Source organism: Panicum virgatum, chromosome 1K, assembly GCF_016808335.1.
Source record: "Panicum virgatum strain AP13 chromosome 1K, P.virgatum_v5, whole genome shotgun sequence".
Classification (NCBI taxonomy): domain Eukaryota; kingdom Viridiplantae; phylum Streptophyta; class Magnoliopsida; order Poales; family Poaceae; genus Panicum; species Panicum virgatum.
Window position 1 is genome coordinate 46,800,273 of NC_053136.1, and position 19,244 is coordinate 46,819,516.

General features: G+C 47.4%; 1 long non-coding RNA gene across 1 annotated transcript; it reads left to right on the plus strand.

Annotated features, from left to right (window-relative positions):
- Positions 1-17,039: 17,039 nt before the first annotated feature.
- On the plus strand, positions 17,040-19,067 carry LOC120713133. Its single transcript, XR_005691201.1, has 2 exons — positions 17,040-17,697; positions 18,585-19,067. It is a non-coding gene; the product is annotated as an uncharacterized LOC120713133 (long non-coding RNA).
- The last annotated feature ends 177 nt before the right edge of the window (positions 19,068-19,244 follow it).

Consider the following 19,244-nt stretch of genomic DNA (forward strand, 5'->3'; position numbering starts at 1 on the left):
GAGGGGGTTGGTGCGATTTATAGAGCTCGGAAAGGGGGGCCGCCGGGCAGCGTGGCTTACAGCTTAATGTGCAGAAAACAAAAAAGAAATAAAAAGGGCTGGCTGCGTCGAGTGTAAGTCTTACTCACGTGATGTCACTCGTGCAGGTATCTTAGGTAGATGCACCACAAGGTGGCGTCGCGATCAGCGGTGACTGTCGCCGCCCCCTTGCTACCCTTTTCTATTTCTCCCTTTCCATCTTTTTGGGGAATTGGTGGGGGTTTTTTTTGCCTGTCCGCGCAGAGCCCCCTTCTGTCACGCAAGGAACTCGGCCCGTTCTTGGTAAATCCCGGCACGCTTTACTCAACCTCGGGTTGAATTTGGGTTGGTGCCGCGGACAAACATGTTCTGTTTCAGTAACTCGTAGTAGTGGCCGTGGCTTGTCACTTGCCGGTTTCCGGTAGTATTGACCGAATAAACCTTTTTTTTTTAGTAGCGCTAGCTATCGGTCTGCGTTTAGCCGAGCGACAGCCGTGATTCCTTCTTAGAATCGCTTCTGCCGCGAAACGTGGCAAGAAGCGCGCGTCAAAGACGTGCTTGCTGCTCGCTCTGCTGGCAGCCTTAAGCAGGACTGCAGGAATTTACGTTGCCCGCGTGTCACCGTGTGAACCGGATGTATTTTGGTCCGCGGTATAGTGATGACAGATGGGCCAAGCTCCTGCACAAAGAATCGGCTCCAATGCGCGAGATTCTGCAACGAGAATAAAATCACCTTCACTTATCCATGTTACGTTATCCCTTTTATGTCATAATACGATGTGGATAATCTTTTGAGAAAATTTAAAATTGGTGCGATTGAAAAAGTATTAAAAAAGGTAACAAAAGGATATTTTTTATTTTAAGAAATTGGATAACTATATAGGAAAAAACTACTTATTAGATCTAACTAACCTAATTTGGCCTAATTATCTATCACCTATTAAATCGAACTGAACTAACATGACCTGATCATCTGATTTGTCAGGTGTGCGACTAGTCATATGAAAAACATTATATGTGTGACAAACTTGCAAAAACAAAAAAAAGATATATGTAACTCTATTGCCTGGATATGCTCGTCATATATAACTTTCAAAACATGACAAGTGTACGTGATGTTTCATAACACAATTTAGTGATATATAATAATACCTGAAATGTCGAAGGGTTATACATTTTATTAATAGTGCCCTAAAATGACATATAATGGAAAAGATGTAACTAATAGTTGGAAATGAGTTGGTTATACATATGTAGAATATATTTCATGACACGTGATAGGTCAGTTTGTTTTTGGGGAAGTGACAAATACAAATAAGCGATATACACAACTTATCAAGACAAATCGTGATAATGCACATATGGTTGTAAGAGATGAAATAAAGTTGTAAGAGATAAAATAAAGTAGTGTCGTGGATAAGGAGTAGCTTGGATGCGACATTAAGTTCTTAAAAACATTATAAACCACATATAATTAAGTTAAGTTTTGGGCCTATTGACATTGACTCAACTCATTCCACAATTATCTTGCTAGTCATTTGGAATTGCGCTAGGATAGTATGCAATGTGAGGCAGGCTGCAGTTTTGTGACATAAAAAACTTTGGAAGAGCCTATTACAATTTCATTAACACTGATATTGAACTACTAAACTTTAAGAGCAGAATATAATATGAGATAGGCAGCCTGCATTTCGGTGCCCACACTAGTTGAAATAATAGACTTTAGAAATATAGTGTACACCGATGTACGCTGATAATATTTAGTACTAATTGAAATAATAGATTTTTAAAGTACTGTACAAAATGGTGTGAGCCCATGAATGGACACCTTACTACATTTATTTACTGGTAATTTAAATAAGAGTCAATTCCTTCAGTGCCACAAAAAATGTTAACTCTCCCCTCAATGCCACAAAAATTTTACAAATTCTTTCAGTGCCATAGACAATTTGATTTATCCCTTCAATGCCATTTCTGTCACAATTCTGTCAAAAGGGTGTTAACTGAGCTAGGAAAAAACCATTTTGCCCTTGGCCCCACTTGTCAGTGGCCACCTCTTCCTCTGCTCGTCTTCTCCCCTCTCCTCGCCGTCAGCACAAGCTCCTGCGCTGCGCGGGCTGAGCTCGGCCACCGCTGCAGCGTCCCCATGGTCGCCGGCGCCACGTGCTGCCTGGACTTGGTGCTGTCCTCGTGCTGCCCGCACCCGCGCCGTGTTCGCCCGGCGCCGCCACCACGTACCCCACTCCGGCTCCCTCGGGATGGGGCGGAGCTCGGCCGCCGCCGCCGCGCGTGCTTGAGCTCGTCCGCAGCCGCCGCCGCGGGCGTGCCGGAGCTGGGCCGCCGCCGTCGCAGGCGTGCCGGAGCTGGGCCACCGCAGGCGTGATGGAGCTCGGCTGCCGCAGCTGCGGGCGTGCCGGAGCTCGGCCGCCTCCGCAGGCACTGCGTGGGCCGGAGCTCAACAGCCTCCGCGGCCGTGCTGCAGCTCGCCCGCCGCTGTGGGCCAAGCGACCTCCGCCGCGGGCGCGCCGTGAGGCGGAGCTCGGCCTCCTGCTGATGGCGAGAAGATGAGGAGAAGATGAGGAGGAGGTGGTCACTGACAAGTGTGGCTAGGAGCAAAATTGTCTTTTTCTAGCTCAGTTAACATCCTTTTGACAGAATTGTGACGGAAATGACATTGAAGGGATAAATCAAATTGTCTATGGCACTGAAGGAATTTGTAAAATTTTTGTGGCACTGAAGGGAGAGGCAACAATTTTGGTGACACTGAAGGAATTGGCTCTTTAAATAATTAGCCTATCAACCCGCGCAGAAGCACTAATTGTATTAATATAAAATAAGATTTATAGCTCATAAGTATAATTATATATATTGTGTCCTCTTTTATCAATTAAATATTTATCGGGTACCATAATTAGAGGCACCCTGATTAGGAACCAAAACCCCCCGCCATGTAACGCAAACACAATAAAACACTTGGCCCAAGTCCTCTTCAGGTACGGGAAGCCCAAGTCACATTCGGCCCACGGCCCAACACCACGGTACGGCCCTTTCGAAGCCTCGCCAGCCGTGGAGCAAGTTCCGCCTCGCTCGAGGGTTCCCCGCTGAGGCACCACGAAGCACAGGCAAGCCCCGCCTCGCTCGAGACCCCCTTAGCCGAGCCCTCCGTTGGGCCTCAGCGCGGGGGGGGACTCCGCCTCGCTCGAGACCACCCTCGGCAGACTGTGGCAGCGGCCCAATCACCCGACGGGATGGGGCGCGTTTATTTGCCAACCACTCCATGGCATGGGGCGGGAGTCAGGCGGCGTCAGCCGGCGTCGGCCACCACGCCGCACAGCGGACGTGACCGGCGTCCCGTCCGCCTGTTTCGGCCCCTGTGCCGCTATTCCCGGCGCGATGCAGGTCTACGTCCCCCTGTGTGGGCTAGCCTGACACCGCCTCGCCACTATATCCCCTACACATTGTACTTTCCTCCCCTGCAGGACCCTCGGCAGGCATGGGCGACGACCCTCGGACGCGGTACGACCCTTGACCGGGGCAAGACCGATGTCTGCAACACCCTCGACGCCCTACCTCAACCGACGCAGGGCACTGCACAGTTAGCAGCCATCGCCACGCCGTCAACTGACGCCACAGGACACGGACGCGCCCTGGGCACAGTCGGAGGATTCGTAAGGACGACAACCACGCCCGACGCCATGCTCCACAGCACTCGGCGACAGGAACGACCAACAGTACTCTCTCGATCGGGGAGAAGTGGATAGCGCCGTAGATATCACACATATGCAACCTCCCTTCTTGGGTCTATAAAAGGAGGGAGGAGCACACGTACTAGGGACAAGAGGGGAAAAAAGAACGCCCAGTCGCACACACGCACTCTTACAACTTCCGATATTGGCACTCGCCTCAACCAGCTCTAGCGCACCCGGGGACTTGGGAGCTTCTCTCCCTCTCCCGCGCAAGCTTGTACCCCCTACTACAAGCACCCTGGTGTAGGAAAATACAGTACCACCCCCTCTGCTGGACGTATGGCTTGTTGGCCGGAACCAGGATAAACCCAGTGTCTCTGTGTTTCTTCTTGCATCAATCATCTAGGGACAAGGACACGCAACATTATTACTAGTTGGTGCTAGACCGTGAGATCCGAACACCGACAATATTCTAATGCATACTTTAACAGATATTTATCATTATCTAGTTATAATAGATTTCATTTTGCATCACACCTCCATGTGTGTTTGATATATATTTATTATTTAATTGAACCATATGTTTGTGAATTGGTTCTTATCTATTCTATCATATATGAATACATGGTGACACATATTGTGGGTAGTATTTTTTATTTAAATAATATATTAATAATAATAAAAACAGTAATTTAGAATTTTATATTGGTGTACTCTAATATTTTATTATAATTATATAATTTAGATTTAGGGATTACTTTAACTTTTAATAATGATATAATTGGATAATTTATATACAAATTTAGAGGTTTATTTGCAATATTTTTACAATGGTATAGGTGGGCAATTTACACGGATATTAGAGGGTTACGTTAGATTTGTTATAATGACAGAGTTGGGTAACTTAAATATATATTTACGGGTTACTTTAGTCTATTTTTATAACAACAAAGGTGGATAATTTATTAGAAAAGATATCAGATCTAATGACTATTATTATTGTTATTAGAGTTGTCGGATTGATTGCCGGATATTTTTAATTTTTGTGAAATTTTCTAGAATTTCTCTATTTTAGAGTGTCCACCTATGATCCTAAGTTGCTTCACATGGAGGTTTAAAAGAAGCCTCCAATTAGTAATAGTAACATAAACTTTTGAAATACAATACACTATTAGGTCAGCCTACAATATTTAGTATTAGTTGAAATGACACGCATTGGAATCATGACTTATGTACGTTATATTTTTTAGACGAACATGACATTTCTTTTGAAAGTTGTAGGCGGAATGTTTGCTAAGATGCACGTGATATGTGTTCTAAAAGATGTACGTGAAACTATGTATGTGACATTATGGTCGTCAAAGATGTACAAAATCAGGAGGTTGTGGCAAAGGTTAGGCAAAAGTGTGACAGCAACAAATTGTATGACAAACAAATCATGCGCCACACTACGGCCAAGTTTGACAAGAAAACGACTCTATGCAATGTGAAGCATGCAGATACAGCTAACAAAGTTTGGCAAGCCGTGGGTGTTTCTTGGGAATGTATTTGGTGAACAGATGTAGGTATTTTTCTTGTATAGACGCTGGTAAAACCAAGATACCCAGTTATTTTTTACATCTAGTTATTAATTGTTTTATCTCTTCTAAACTTAAGGGTTCAGATTTATTTGTTATCGTCCCTCAATTATTCAGTGGCAGCAACGCTGACACAGCGACCAATGTTACTGAATTATTGAAACATATTTCCTTCAGAAAACAATGATTCACGCACCGGCCTGATATTGATCTCGGAATGGTGGTGGCCTCATGCTTTGGATATACATACATCTGAATCTATTCAGGTGGCGCAGGATCAGTCAGAATCGGAGATTATCCTTATCCAAGTACATGGCGTGACAGGCGCAGGCTAAGCATCGCTCGTAGGGGATCGATGATTTGATTCGGGACTGTAGATCAACTGGGAGTTCCGCATTTACCGCCACCCACAGGTAAAGACCGAAGTTTCTGTGGACGAGGGCGCTGGCGCGCCGCTCGGCCGCTCGCTGTCGGAGGTTGCGTCGACACCGGTGGACCGGCGGCAGCGGCTGCCGATGCGCCACCGGGTTTTACCACCGGTCCCATGAGCCCGCGCACCCGTCGCTCTCGCCGCGAGCGCGGGGCGGCAGCGAATTCGCCGGTGGCGCTCCGGCCTGCCGGCCCTGCCGATCTCATCTCAGTGTCAGTGAGCAGTGCGGGACTGGCCGCGGGCTCTGTGGCTCACAGCGCCCGCGTGTTTTACAGCTCACCATTGGCCGCTGTTGTTGGCTGCGATCAGGCTGGCACCCCTGCAGTGCACACGCGCGCGCGGGCAGCGGGGGTCCGTCAGCTTTGATGTGGCGCCTATATGATGATCTGATGAGTGTTAGTCGCCGCGCGCTGTCAAATCCCCGTCCTGTCTTCTCGCGGTGTTCCATGTTCACTTGAGGCGCTCAAGGGAGGTCAGCTGTTATCAGCAATCAGCGAAGCCAAAGCATAGCCGAACTGATCGCGACTGATGATGATTCCCCTCCTCCTTGGCTGTGTTTAGTTGCAAAATCTTTCTCTCCAAATTTCACTATTCACCTATCACATCAAACATTTTGTCTTATGCATGGAGTACTAAATGTAGGTAAATAAAAAAACTAATTGCATAGTTTTGATGTACGTTGCGAGACGAATTTTTTGAGCCTAGTTAGTCTATGATAGAACAATATTTACCACAAACAAACAAAAAATGCTACAGTATGCTACAATATCTGATGCGATTTTTTTACCACTTTTTGCAGATCTAAACACAGCCCTTGTTGATTGTACCAGCAGTAGCTGCGCGAACTACTAGTACCATGTTGATTCAGGCCAGGGCGTACGATCTGCCCAAGCCCAGCCTTAACTTAGCCTTGGGCGGAGCCGGATTTGCTTGTTAATTAGTGCCTCACTCCTTATTGTGCTAATGGCACAACTGCACAAGACCATCCTTCGTGTCGTCAGTGCAGGTTGCTACTTTGCGCTGCAATGGCCGCTGGCGATTACAATCTGACAAAACCTCTCTATCCACCATTCTACCTTTTTATTTTACACATCAAGCAAGTAGCGTAGCTGATTTCCCAAAAGTAACCGGCGGGGAGCAGACAGGGCTATAGCTAGTGAACCCGCAACAGAAAAGAGCAACTAGGAGCACGCTTTTGCCACAGCCCAATGGCGTCGAACGACGCCTGCTTTCTGCGGGCCGCCCTCTGACGAACTGCACGTTCTGAGCTTCTCACCCGGACATGCGATACGACTGCAGCACGTTGGCATTTGGCAATTACTAACCCCGACGACCATTTGGAGTCCTAAAGGCCACCATGAAAGTTCACATCAGTTTCTTCAAAAAAAAGAAGAAGAAGAAGAAGAAGTAGAAAGCTCACATCAAGCGGCAAAGCATGACACTAGTCCAATCCTCTGCCACCTTTAACGCAATTTTAAAACCAAATATGCAGATCATCCAATGCAAAAACGTACTGAACTGCTGGTGATCGAACCCCAACTAAGCCGGCCGAGCACTATATTTCTGCCTTTCCTGTTAGGCGAAAAGCAGCAGCAGACTGATCCCGAATCCCGTCGTCGTCGTGTGCTCCATCTTCGGACGCCGATCGAGTTCGCCATGGGCGTACAGGAGCACCGCGTGGCGACTGGCGAGCGCCGGGCGGCGGCGGCCCACGTCGGCACCCGAACCGTATCGCCCCCGCGATCTGCCGATCTCTCTCCCCGGCCGGAACGGGCGTGGAGCGTCCTCCGTTCTGCTCCCTCTTTTCGCGCGCGCGCGCGCGTATAAGTGGAGAGGAATATCAGGGCGTACGCGCGCGCCCTGTGGTTGGCTTATCGCTCGCACGCGTGCCCGCCATGCCGCCCCGTCACGACCCACTTCTCCGCTCGCGATCGCCAGGGGCGGCCCCCATCGACCGCGACCCGTTCCGACGACGACATCGGCGTCGACCACCCGATCGGCGCCTCGGCCGGTCATGCGTGCGCCCGTACGTCCCCCAGCACTCCGCCGGGGCCCGGGAGATTGCCAGACGCACGCTGCCTGCAAGCGCACAGCCACAGCCGCTGGATATGCAGCTGGCGACCCGTGTGCCGTGCGCGCAACCGCGACGAGCTGGCCGCCCGGCTAAAGCCGCCGCTGTTGTGCCCCGACACGGAGGCGTTGGGCGAACTATTTCAGGTTCCGGTCGTCAGATCACCCGTCCGGTTGTGGCGGAATCGCGGGCGGACGCACAGGCCGACACGACACACCAGCGAGCAGCGACGACCCGCAACAGCGAGCGCGCACGAGCCCGCGAAGCTGCGTTGCAGGCAACTTGCCCGCGCGGGCGTCTTTTTGTTCGACATGTGCAGCTTTCGCTGGAGCCTTTTTTTCTTCCTTCCTCCTCGCACACTGCTGGAGCTGGACTGGACGGCCCTGCTCCGGTAGACGCTCGCATAGTCGGAGGGATCCTGACCTACCGTTCCCCTGCGGCGCGAGTCCTTTTTACCTCCTCAGCAGGGCCGCAGGGGTCGGGCTAGCGCGTGACAGCAATGTGTGTGCGTGCGTGCTCCTTGTCACTCATTCGTTCCTACGAGCCCCCTTTCAGTGTGGGGGCGTAGCGTTGAATGCGCCCAAATCTTCTTGTCGGCAAGTCAGGTATGAATATGATGGCAGGGAATATGCATATAGCCCGCATAGCAGCATTGTCAGATCTTTGGTTTGCATTGTGTGCCAGCGGCACCGCTTTTGTCTGCACTACTGTGGGTCTGTGGCATATAGTAGCTAGGCGTGTAGCATGTGGTGCGTGCATGTACGATGTATCACGGATTAAAATGAACCATCCAGTTTTTTTAGAAAAACTATTCAGATATAGTATATTTGATGAGTAAGGTTCTCAAAAGAACACACACACACACACACACACACACACACACACACACACACACACACACACACACACACACACACACACACACACACACACACACACAGAGCATTTGATAAATTATAAACTGGTAAAGTAAGTAATTGCATTGTGCTTTTCCAGTGCATAAAGATCGATTTCATAAAGCGGCCGGGGTTGAATTAGGTAATCCGTGTCGTTACCATCCGCTTTTCCCTTTTCTCCCGTGCTATTGATTTGCCACATTTACCCGGACACGGCATCTGGCTTCCTGAGCTACGTCCGCATTTTTACAGGAACAACTTCCAGGCTAAACAAATATTCCAGCCTGTTTTAGTGCGTTCAGATGAGTAAAGAGCGATGAGTAGGTTTAATTGAACACGACAGCGATTTCAAATCTATTTAACTAGTAGCATGGATTAGGACTTCCAATCATTGCTTTCATATTCATAGCTCCTCTCCGAGATCTGCACGCCATACATATCTGGTGCTATTATTCTAGCACCAAGACATGTATGACACGCATGCAGCTGCGGGCGTTTTCAGGTCGCCAAGGAGCAGCTGGCTAAGTGCATTCTAGCAGATCGTCTGACGGGGGGCTGATGGCTCACTTTTCAGTCCGGGAGAGCAACTAAATAATCCTAACCTTTCCTCTTTACTCCTAAACAATAATCCTCGCAGTCGTCATGGATCAAACAACACTTCCACAAAATCTTACAGACCTCACCAATCTGTCGCGTCACAGGCTCACAGCAGCTCGATCGCCACTGAAAACGCCGGCCGGCCCGGTGGGCCGGCCTGCTCGCTGCTAGCTAGCTCTCCCAATCTGTTACGGCTAGGCATACCAGTTTCTTGATGTAAACCGCGAGACATGACACTAGCGGGAGCGTGTGTGACATACCTAATTCGATCGCCACACTAGCCACGCCCAGGCACTTTAGGTGGTGGTTACTGGCTGCATACGAAAACTCGACCGACCTGCCGCTCACCTGAACCCAAGCGCGTGACGTTGCTGTCGTGGCGTTCGCGCAGCGAACGGCGCCGGCTCCTCCCTTTAGCCCGGCCGTCGCCCTCCGATGGCGCCCCACCACCACCCCCGATCCCTGTCCGCCGCTCGCGCGCGCGGACGGGCGGCGAAGTGGACGGGTGCGCCGGATGTATAGTAGCTGTAGCCACGGCAACTGCTGCATGACAGCTCGAGCCGTCACTCGCGTCGCTTCCGAGATGGAGAGAGGTGCGGTCAGGACGTCGACGACGAGGCGAGGGCGGAAGCCGGAAGCGGAAGAGCACCGGTCCGGCGACATGATCCGTCGAGGTTTCGCCTAGCACTGCGGTGGCTGTGAGCCTGTGATTGCTCCCGTGGTTCGTGGTTGGTAGCTGTTGGGAATCGTCGTGCGGCGCCTGCAGGTGTCCGTGGTATAGATGGCGTGCACCTCCTGGATTCTGATGGTACAGACAACTAAAACTCCAACGCGCGCTCACGGCCATGCACCAGCACCACCATGGCCGTGATTTTTGGAGGCCTTTCAGTGTCTTACATCCGTTGATCAGAGAATGAGATAAGCTCCTGCAGCGCCGCAGCGGCAGATAAGTGAGGGCGATCTATGTATCTGTGATAGGGTAGCTAGGTTAGGTCTATACTTTAATACTTTTTACTTTTTTTCCCCTAGTGGTTGCAGATGGCTTTCATCCTATGCGCCGACAATGACATGCGTGCTTGTGTTGTTTCAGTGTCATCACAGTGTGGCTGGGCATGCTGTGAGCAACCAGCCCAAATTGATCCTGTTTAATCAAGTTATCGTCCATTGATCAACTAGATTAAAAAGGGCCAACTCCGATAGTCCTTGGAATGTCTCATGAGCACCGCTCAGAATTTAAACACACTCAACTCGCATAACATATGGACATCATCACACAAGCACAACCGTACATAGAGTTTAAATTACATAAAAGAGGTTCAAGTACAAGGACATCATGTTTCAGAGTTTTGCAGCGGAAAGTTCTACATCGCATCCACTCCATACATAGCACAAAATAGAAGATTAACACTATATGCCGATAGTGCCCTTCTCATAGCCACCGGCCATCTACTCCTCACCCGCACCTCCGTCGCAGGGTAGAAGTACCCAAAGACGGTCTCCGACTGTGGATCACCTGCAACAACTTTAACGATAGCACCATGAGTACAAAAGGGTACTCGTAGGGCTTATTCATTATGGGTATATACTAGCCCGACCTCAAGGAGAATGCATTTGATTAGTAGCAAGGATAGAGTAAGGTATTTAACTTTTGCATAAAAGCATCTAACTGTGATCAAGTTGTTATAAGCAAAAGACATAGCTTCTATGATCTCTAAAGCATGCATCAAACAATTGCATAAGTAAAGTGCTCATAAATCATAAGCTCAATCTTTCATGAACTCTTTCACGAACTTTACATTGGGGCGAACCTCAAAGAGCGTGCTCATGACCGAGAGCGCGGCTATTGCAATAGATTATTAACCCTGCAGGGGTGTACAAACTTTCCCACACGAGAACAAGACCAACGACCATACCCATGGGCAAGGATAAGTGTTGATTCATGTCTCAACCTTTCACACAAACACAACCGACTATGAGCGAACGGTTGGGAAGGACAAGTGCACCGGATCCGCCGATCACACTCCATCACAACTCGCACCGAATCCGATCAAGGCAAGGTGTGACTCATGCTAGTTGGCTTACCATCCCATTATGAAACATGTGGTTTGTACGAAAAAGTGCTCAAGAGACCGGCGACCAAAGAGACAGTCCTTAACTAACTCAAGCAAGCCTAACCATTTGAGCTCCATCTCAACATGGCCCTACCATACTTGCCCAAGTCCGAATCATTCTTCATAGTTGCTCAACTTTTGTCCATTTTTGACTAATCATGTAAATTAATCAAACATCCTATAGCTCGCGAGTGGTGGTGACCTTGCCACCTCTCGTCTTGTACCGTAGCTAAGCATGGCTAAGCATATAGTTCGTGACACCTATTCAAACATACTCATCTAAGATGATATCCTAATCAAGGTTGATAATGCATCAAATAGGTTCTAAACATTCAATGATATATATATATATATATATATATATATATATATATATATATATATATATATATATATATATATATATATATATAGTAACTCATGCGCAACAAGACACATATACTTCATTGATCCAAAGTAGGGTGTAAGAAATGCTTAGGGGCCTGCCTTGAGTCTCAACGGGAGTGTTGTCTCCAACGATTTCCGGTTCAAGCTCCTCTTGCTCCGGCGTCACGGTCTCTACACGAGTGCAATGATGCATGATAAATAAATATGCCATGAATGATTGACATGGTATGCAAATAGTATAAGAAGGTATGATTTAACATTGCAAAACTATAATAAAAGTGGCTAGACATGTAATACATATGTGGATTAATTATAGCTAAGTGTAAGGGTAAAGAACAGCTAAATGCGGACCGTCCGGCTTGGGAGAAGCGGACCTTCCGGCTCTAAACGGTGGACCATTTGGCGGACCATCTGCCGTCCAACCGCGGACCATTCTGGGTCAAAAACATGATTTCTGGGTGTTTCTGTGTAAGACTGAAAAATGACCTGCGGACCGTCCGCCCCTAGGGGGGAGACCGTCCGCCTCACAAATTTTGGGAGGCCGAAAACGTTCCAAAGACTCTGCTTGTTGGGTTGGGACTTGCGGATTGTCCACCCATAAGGGACGGACCGTCCGCGACACGGCCGAGGCTCACCGGCAAGTTCGCCGCCGGCGATTCCGGCCACGGTTTGGGATGAGATTTGTTCCTAAAGGTTCCTGGGAGTGTAGGGAGTTCATTTTGGTAGCTAAACCACACATGCATTAAGACCTCAAAGCTCTAGGTCAACAATGGTGAAAGTGCTCTAGGGGGCTTCATGGCTTGCAACTTAGGGCAATGGGAATGGATCGGAGAGGGAATGAGCTTACCAACGATGGTTGGAACACCGGCAAGGGCTTCAAGATGAGGTAGAGGGCTTGGTGAAGCTCGAGCTCGTTCTCCTTGCTTGAATCTTGAGGAAGAGGAAGGAGATGGAGGGAGAAGCTCCTAGTCCAAGGAAGAAGATGAAGTCGATGTGGTGTAGCTCATCGGCGTCGATCTCCGGCGATGCTCCGGCGAGGCTCCGATGAGGAGGAGAGGCTTCAATGGTGGAGGAGAGGGTGAAGCTCCTCCATGGCTTGGGGTTAGAGAGAGAGAATAGTTTGAGTGAATGGGATGAGGGAGAGAGAGCACGGGGTGCTCTGGTGGAAGAGGAGGCGTAGCTGACGCGTGGGGTCCGCGAGGGGTACATGGCGCTAAGTTTCTGCGTGTTGGACACGCACGGATGTGCACTGGCGGACCGTCCGCGGGTGGGGCGCGGATTGTCCGCGGGTGCTGACGTGGCAAGACTTGATTTAGTCGTTGTTGACTAGACTGGCTGTGCTGTGGAGCTGAGGACGGTCCGCCCTATAGGGGGAGACCGTCCGCCCTTATAATTTTGAAAGGGCTTAGCCCTAAAGTTTTATCACTCCTAAGTGCAAACTAATTATGGTTAATGCTTGATAATGCATATGATGACACGTTTAATCTTTAACTAATTTAGGGATGTTACACATACGATGATACGAAGGATGGTGACGGCTAAAATTTGTCCATGCATTGTGCAGGTAGCCAAGTGCAGGATATAGGTGTAGCATATACCAGCACAATAGCTCCAAATTTCCCCTTCACTTGCTTCATGTGTCACTGTGTACCCTGTAAAAACAGCTGAACCTGGCCGAAGATAAGTCAAAAAAGCTGACTTTCTTTTTTGCAGCAAATTCTTTTGTCTGAAATCTCTAGGAAAACGAATCCGGTATTTGACAGCAATAGCCAATACTACTAGGTAAGGTAGGTCTGCTCCGTGCTTTTCTTTCTTATAGACTTTTTCTATTATCAAAATTTGATAGAGGAGCATGCATTTGCAGCCCAAGGACGCCAGACCAGCTGGTTAAAGGGTTCGAACTTATGTATGGTGAATTTTCACCTATAGGTAAAAAAATTCCCTCGCTGACGCGACTAGAGTTCCGGGGGATTTCTCGACTGGGAAGCCGATTGCTTCCTCTTAATAAAATACGATTGTGACCGTCATACCCCACAATAAAGTTTTTTTTAGGAGCATGCATCTGCATGCAAATTTCGGACAAAATACAAAGAAGAAACGTTAGAATCTGTCACTTCGAATCAATTCCCAATGATTAAATGTCATGATTGCTTTTGACAAAGCGCATGCCAAAACATAAAAAGGTGCTTTCAAATTTGTGTGTTGTGGGACTCGACAAACAGTACATCCTAAGATTTTCAAACCTGTTTGGTTCCCAACAGTCTCTGAGCTAATTGTAGTCCCTGGGCTAAAATAAAAAGTCCCTCCCTGTTTAGTTGAGGGACTAAAAGGGGCTAAAGATCATTAATTGCAGTGATAAAATGATTCAAATACTCCTTGCATGCATGCACCTGCATGGCCCGCATGCGCCTAGCTGCATGCGCCTCGCGGTGGGTGGGGTGAGGGTCGCGTTGGAATGTGTATGTGGACCAAGGGGCATGGTGGAATAAGTGGCATGGTGGAATAAGTCTTGAGGGACTTCTCAAGTTTAGCCCCCAACATACTTTTAGCACCCAAAAGTCCCCCTATTTGGTTGTTTAGCCCCAAAAGTCTTAGGAACTTATGCAAAAGTCCCTCAAACCAAACAGGTTCCTGTGGGACATAAACTCCTCCACTAAACCCTTTTCTACAGGCACATATGACCTGAAAGCCATATAGTTTTTCTCGTGCACAAAACGTGCCCTGAAGGCAAGCTGTCAACATGACCCGGACCAGCATGCTTCCACAGTGTCGGCTGTTGCCAATAGCTCCGAGTCCAAAAACAAAGTCCTGCTAATAGTTCTAGGCCATCCGATTTGGGGGCCATATCCGAAACATCGTTTCGTTCCACATCACCGTGGATCCAGGTTACTGATAGGGATAAGGTAGAACAGTTTCAGGAATAAGACTCTGGCCCTGATGAAATGCGGTTGAACACAACTACCGTTTGGACAATACTGTACCATACAGTCACAAACAGAAACCTTTAATAAACAAACTACAATAGGAAATAGCCAAGAACGCTTACAATGGTGGAAGTGGAACTGGAAAATTGAAACCAATGTACATGTGTTTTTTACACAAAAGAAGATCAATGCTATTTTGGTACACATATATAGATATACTTTATATATACTCCCTCCGTTTCAAGATATAAGGCACACACGTAATTTAAGATTCAAACTTTAAAAACTTTGACCTACAATTAATCTTGCATAATAAAAAATTTATCTTATAATAATCATATCATTGAATTCATATTTAAAAGTAGTTTTATACAACTGTAATTTTGTTGCAATAAGCATTATATTATATAAGATATTAAGAGTAAAATATTATTATTAAAGACCGTGTCAAGTTTGACCGCGCCTTATATCCTAGGACAGAGGGAGTAGTTGTGAAGTATTTTGATGGGCTCGTTTTTCATATTTGAAAATGAAGTTGGTGTTATGAACTCTTATAAGGAAGAACATATAACTACATATAAGTATATGCAACAACTATATATTAATATACAAAATATTTTTCTTACATAAATATAAATTTTCCACATATTATAAACTAATCATATCAATCCACAATGTTCTATTATGCCTTACCAAAACAAGAAAAAAAACTTTCCTCCTCTCAGTATTGACAATTATTTTGTAGTCTTATATGATCAGTCCACGTCGTCACACCCTAACCACATACCAAATTGTCTATGTATCAATGTGAACGTTGTAGCAAATTTTGTTCCTCATATGAACATGGGAAATATAAATGCCTAATGCGGAGTGGTGTCTTGAGTTACACGGTTTCATTTCTAGGAACAGAAAGGAGTTGTTTGGACTTTGGATGATTCTCCTTTAAAAGCGCACTGAACACTGACCATGAAAGCTCCCCTAAGAGACAAAACCTACATATTCTATCTTTCTAATACAAAAATAGACCTCAGGTTGGCAACCATCTCCCACTCAGACAGTCTTGATTGAATTCTTGATAAGGATATATATCGGGCCGGACAGCCAATTTAAGGCACGGGCCTTCTTGGATCAAATTCTTTTTTAAAAAAATTTATGCAGAGACAAATGAGATGATAGCCTGTTATTGGTTTTTTTTTTTGAGGGAAGATAGCCTGTTATTGTTGGATAGCCTGGTCCAGCAGCTCATTCTAGGCCCAGTTCGGAACAATGCCTAAGCAAACGGACACACGGGCCGCGTGTGATGACCAATCTTTCCGCTTGCGTGCACGGCAACCTTCCAACACTGACGCCGCTAAAATGGGCCTAGTGAAGTCCGTAAACAGTCTAAGTTATTGTATAAACCGTTTTTAGAATTGATCTGTGGATGAGTCAGCTTGGCTTATTGCCAAACTTATTAAACTTGCTCTTAGTGCGTGCGATCCACCACCCACAAGCTTATCACCAACCTTATTAAACTTGCTCGCATGCGATCCTAAACCCGTGGACCGTGCGATCCCAAGAGACGACGTTGCCACCCATCCCTGCCCGCCGAGGCAGCGACAGCGAGAGGATCAACTTCTTTTAATCCGCAGTCGTAGGAGGACCTGGTAAGAGCATATTTTACCTTTTCTCATTCATATTCTGTATATTTATCTCTCCATCATTGATTATATCTTTTAAATTTTAATAGCTTATTCAAAGGATAGAATGGAAGGAGAGATTCTCCACATTTGAGCGGAGAGAGACGTGTTTTGACGATCATAAAAATGTTTTGATATCGGTGATGGAATGGTTACCTGCCGCCAAAAGTATATTTTAACATTGGGAAGAAGAATAAGTAATTTGCTTGCTCATGTAGATGCAGGTGCTCCTCGCAGCTAATTTCGAACTCGTTTCGTCCATCTAGCGCCCATAAAATACGCCAATCAGCGCAGAAGATCCGCGCCGCTATGTCAAACTCGTGGAAAAAGTTACGACACGCTTCTCTACTGGTGGGACCCCTCTCCTCACATTGCGCCCGCGGCCGTCCCGGCCCAAATGCCCAATTGATTGTCCAAACGCCAAATCCTCTCCGCCGACGCCGTTGCCTTCCCCTTCCCATCCCTTCCCCCTGCCACGGAACGGAACGGAACACGCGCGCGCTTCCATTCCCAGCCCCCGCCGAAGCGGAGCGCACGCCACCGGCCACCGCCCGAGCAGGCTAGCGCCCGTCCTTGCCGTCCTCCCCCTCCTCTGCTCCAGGGGACCGCCGCGCAGCGGGGATCCGCCCCGGCACAGCCCGACTTCTCCGCTCGCTGGTAAGGAATCCCTGTCCCGCTTCCTTGCACGGGTTGTTCGGAGAGCGAGCGAGTTCCGTTGCGCGCGGGGTACGTGGGGCAGGGTATTTTCTCTGCTGCTAGCCTGCTACGACTCCGAGCCCGAGCGATCGGATCCGGATCTCGCTTGCTGGGATGGATGCCCCGATCCCGCCCATCCAGCCTGCCGCGGAGTGATTCCGCGCCAGCGGCGGGAGGGCGTGCCGATTGATGATGGGATTTAACTGGCTGCGAAACTCGCGTTATCTTCATCTTTGACTCGCCGTAGAAATCCGTCTATTCTTAGCCTCTGCGGCTGGTCCAAATTAAGGTCAACGGATGGCGGGGTAGGCAGGCTGGCCGGAGCTCTGTCATGTCAGTGGTTTGGTGGTTGTGGAGACACAGATCGTACCTAACTTAAACTAATTGAGTGGATTATAGAATGAGTAGATGGTATTAATAAGCTAAGGGGGAATCTCCCTTGCTTGAAAGTTGCGGGGGAGGAGAACCAACCGCTGTCTCGTTAGAGATCAATTAGTTCGTCGAGGGACTAAACTCTAACGAGGCTCGAGGTTGGTTCTCGGGCCAGACGGAGATTGTTCATACGATCCGTTGCTGTTTCTATTTTTTCTAGCATAGCTGCTACAATAATTTCAACTTGTTCTGGGTAAGTTGTTCTGCAAATTTTTAGCCTTGTTATATGTTGTTACATTTCATGGATCTAATAAAATGGACGGTTGGTTCCGAATTTCTAGTTTGGCTAGGGATTTTTTTTTGTAGCATGAATATCAGTATATCAGCAGGCTAGCCGGATTTATTTGATTAGATCAAATTGGGAAAATCTGTCCTTGGCCTCCCCCCTTTCCAGTCATACGAGGTGAAAATATATGATGCCATAGGACGTTCTGCAAATTCCTTGGTGCAGTACAACATAGAAACTTGTTTTTTCTTCTTTTGTCCATGTGAGCTATTGAAAGTTTGATATATTGGTTTGCCTTGAGATCAGAAGAAAGAATAGGACAAATGCATACCTCTGATTTATCTCAATTGATAAAATGAATAATAACCAGTTAACCCTAAAGCATCACATATATGATATGCAATCAAGAGTGAAACACTGGCTCGTTTATGCTTCACCCGCTGAAATGCTCACACAATATGATGCTTTGAGTCTGTGATCTCCTGTCTTGGTAATGCATAAAGTAAGCACAGTGATACATTTTCATTTTCCTTTGGAAGTACTTAGTAGAGGGTAGAGAAACAATTCAGCTGGTTTATTTCTTTATGACAATCAGTTAGTTAGTTGCAGCATAAATCTAGTCCATTGCTTTCAGCAACCAATTTAGTAGCCCAATGATGATTTCTCCCCTCTAAATTGTTTTCCCCCTAGCCTTCAGGGGCTTCCTTACTGCAGAAATAGTAGTGTGTTTTTTTTGTTCTGTTCCTTGGTTATCTTGCTACTTTTACTATGCCATATATGCATTATGTGCTCTTCCCACTTCATTGCATCACAAGTCTCCAGAGTTCTGATGGCCTTCAACACTCAAAATGCAGCCTTCAATTGATGGCCTCACCTTCAGCACCGACCGAGCTAAGTCGGGAAGCTGCTCGTCAGTCTCTGATCGCAATCTCCCAGTCTGTTCCGGAGACACCTTCACCCCGGACGGTGAAGACACCTACCTCCACTGCAGAGAACGGGAAGCTGGACGATGGGGCTGACAAGTACAGATCAAAACTGATGTCCATCACAGACCTGTCTTCTGACGCCCAACCTACGCTGTGCCCTCCCAAGGATGTTACCGCTTAACCGTGTGATGGTCGCTGATTGATGTGGATGTGCGGACATGATGCATCAGTGCTTATGCTGATGCTCTGAACATTTCACTGCCTTGCATTGAACTGAACTTATGTTACTAGTCGTTTTTCTTGGCAGTTGGTGCCCGTTTTATGATACATTAAGGGAAACAGGTGGAAATATACTGTACAGTTTCCTGACTGATGATAAGGAACAAGTTAAGCTGAACATTCTGTCATGCAGTCATGCTTGGATTCTTTTCAAGAACATTTTTGGAGAGGTAGGAATCTGGTCAAATCCTGTCGGATTGGCATGCCAGTCTCAAGTGGCTTGTCTAATCCCCGTGTTCCATTGCTAAATACGGAGTATGATGCAACCCGTGAGGATCTTTTCCCTTTTTTGCATTCCCAATCATGAAT